We start from the raw sequence: 3,437 nt of genomic DNA, 5'->3' as shown, positions 1-3,437 counted from the left end.
CCCAAAAAAAGAAAAAAAAAAATCGAACATTTATCATGCATGCCCTTAAATTTTGACAAGAACATAGAATTAGAGGAACATAAATCATGAATTCAATTCATACCTTTGGCGAGTGCCATGCCTTCAAAGTTCTATTGTGCTTCTCTAATTTTTTGCTCATAAGCCTGTTTTCTAAAGAAAAAAGTTCTAAAATGTGCAACCTAAGTTGGCATTTAGTTAAACTTAGTATTTCTCTCCTTCATACTTTCTAGACACAAGAAACATAGCCAAAAAAAAAAAATCTTAGCCAAGTTTATCCTTAGGATGTAAGTGCTTTTGGTTATATATATATATATATATATAGGGCAGGTGGCAGCGGAACGGACATGTTGCAACCTTATTTTTCCATTTTTCTTATATTTTTTTTTATATTGCATATTTGGCATAAAGTCAATCAGCGCCTTTAATTGATTTTTATAGTTATCAATTCCTTATCTTGTGGTGAGAAGTTCATGAAGAATCTACTTCTACGATGATGATGATGATGATGATGATGATGATGATGATTCTCTCTCTCTCTCCACTACTTCATGATTCCTGCAAACTCTTCCTCTCTCTCTTCTATCCCCTCCTCTACCGCAAAGCCACAATACACCTTTCCCCACTCTGTCTCTCCCACTCCTCACGCAACACCATTAAAGTAAATTTCAATGGGGCAACAACGTCATTAAAGTAACCTTAAACTAAGTTGTTGGATGCGGAGAGGGATGCTTTTCGGGCTAGGCACTGGGCAATTTTCCTTATGTCTTGTAGGCTTCAATAGAAACTTGGATCCACTTAATTTTCGTAGAAGTTTTCAACAAGTTGGATTAATCATCAGTGCTTCAGGATCTGAAAAATAGAAAACCAAAATCTAATTACAGTGATGAAACCCATATAAAAAAGAAGCAAAGCGATTGCGGTAGGGAAAAAACTCGATTGATGAAGCGAGGAGAGGGAGACGGAGAAGGAGAGAGAAGGCGGGGTAAAGGGGCGACTGAGTTGATGATGAAGGGGAGACAGAGAAGACGGGTTGGGGATAGAGGGGAGAGATAGTTTAGGTAAACAATTCAACGGTTGAGATGGGATGGGATTAAATCAACAATTGATAGTGGAAGAATGCACAAACAAGTTATTTATACGTACATGCTGCGACATTTTTGCCATATATATATATTCTTATAATTTCCACTTTGAGCCTTAAAAGAGTGAACTCATGTGGAATTTTTATTTTCAAATTTAGACGTTAAACTCAATCACATAACAAGAATTTTTTACTTAAAAATTCTGAGTCAAAGAATCGAACCCATAACCAGAAGAAACTGAAGATTTTGGATAAGTTCTTCAGTGGTTCTGTCTAGGTTGGGAGTTCAAAATACAACCCTAGACTAATATTTGATACCTAAGATTGCAGAAGACACGAATTGGTTTTGGTTCCTTTGGAAGAGGGAAAAGGTGTTTATTTATGGTTTCATTTGTTTGCAAGGAAAATATAAATAATTTTTAAGAAAATGAAAAATATTTTAAAAATAACATCATTTTTATGTTTGGTTATAAGAAAAATAAAAATAAATTTCTTAAAAAGTAAAATATATTTTTATAAGAATTCCAAATCTTTATCTTCACCCTGTTCTTCCATTCCGTTCATTCTTCTTTTCTTACTTCCCTTACAAAGGATCGAACATTTTCATTAAGAACAATCTTGTTTGTTTTAAAAAACCCGCAAATTTTTCAATAATTTAATTTTATTATGTAGATGCAGCTGATGTTGCCTAGTCAATTCTTGGATGGATGGAACACGTCTTTCAATCCCAAGGCTAATTATACTATAGGAGAATGAAAGTATGAGTTGAAAGTACTCAAAGTTGATACTTATTTGTGGCTCGCCACAAAAGAAAAGTTTAACCTTTCAATGGATAATCCATATCCATATTCTTTTTGCTATTCTTTTGAAATAGAGAAGCGAAAAAGAAATTGATCCATAACAAAGAGGGAAGACAAAAAAGAAAAAGCTACAAAGCGGAAGACTACAGCTTTACTGCTTTACGTGAAAAGAGTGGCAATGGGTAGAGTAAGATCAATTAATGATTTAAACCTATCATCCAAAGGATGAAAGAAGCATGGTTTATCATACTTTTTTTTTTGGGTAAAGGCATGGTTTATCATACAGATCTTCTTTTGTGTGGGATCTTAATCCTCTTCGCTTTTTTTTTTTTGGAAATAGTTTAAGATAGTGGAATTGGTTTTCGGATCTAGATTGAGCAGAAATTCCTCTGGTCATGGTTCTAAAACTTAGATCTGATCAAATTGGTATCAACTATAATCAATTTTCGATCTTGACCTATATGAGGTCCTGATATACATGTATGGTCCAATTAAGGGTGTTAATCGGTTCGGTTCACATTTATTTGACTAAAACCATAATCACACCATTTACTAAACAATTCCACTTTTTGAAACCGTGATCGTTTAATAAACGGTTTCAGTTTCAACGGTTTCTAAACTGTGTCAATTTTACAGTTTTAAACGGTTTCGATTTTGATTTATTCCATACAGTTTGTAAAACTGTTCACAATCGATTTGTTATAACTTGCAACCATCTCTAAACTGAAGATCATAAGCTTATCAAAAAATAATTGGCAACCACAAATAAGAGATTCTATATTAACGATGGTATGTCTTAATTTGATAATCTAGTGTTATTTCTTTGCATGGTCATTCTCAGATATTTATAACTAATATCATACAACATCCAAATCCAGCATTCTACAACATAAAATATTAAAATGACAGGTGATTCAGCCAAAACACCCCATCTATGATAACATAATAACAACGTATATGGATTACAAGTTCATGGTCTAAAGCCTAAACTTGAACTGAATTGCAATAAATCATACCAAAGCAGGATGGACACTTAATTTAATTGTTATACGTATTATTGCTATTTCTTTATTTAATTGTTATACTGATTAATCGGATCGGTTTAAACGGTTTAAATGGTTTTAAACGGTGCGGTTTAAATGGTTTCAATTCAGTTTGAAACGAACGGGTTCCGTGATTAAAATCGACCCGACCCGTTTAGCTAATCGGCCTGAAACTTAAAATCATAACCGCACCATTTACTAAACGGTTTTACGATTTCTGTGTAAACGGATCGATTTAGTTTCGATAAATGGTTTCGGTTACAAATTCACATCCTTAGGTCCAATGGTAAAATCATAATAAAAATTGATTTAAGAAAAAAAAAAAGGTGGATAGAACCATCTGATACAATCCATTCCAAACAGGTACAAATAAGTATCATAATAGTATCAGCCTTGACCAATTTCATGATTGTTCCCGAGTTTCAAAACCTTGACTCTAGTTTTCGTTTAAAAATTGATATATCTTCTTCTTTTTTTTTTAGGGGGGGGGGG

This window comes from Macadamia integrifolia, chromosome 7 (assembly GCF_013358625.1).
Source record: "Macadamia integrifolia cultivar HAES 741 chromosome 7, SCU_Mint_v3, whole genome shotgun sequence".
Lineage (NCBI taxonomy): Eukaryota > Viridiplantae > Streptophyta > Magnoliopsida > Proteales > Proteaceae > Macadamia > Macadamia integrifolia.
This window is presented reverse-complemented; position numbering follows the sequence as displayed.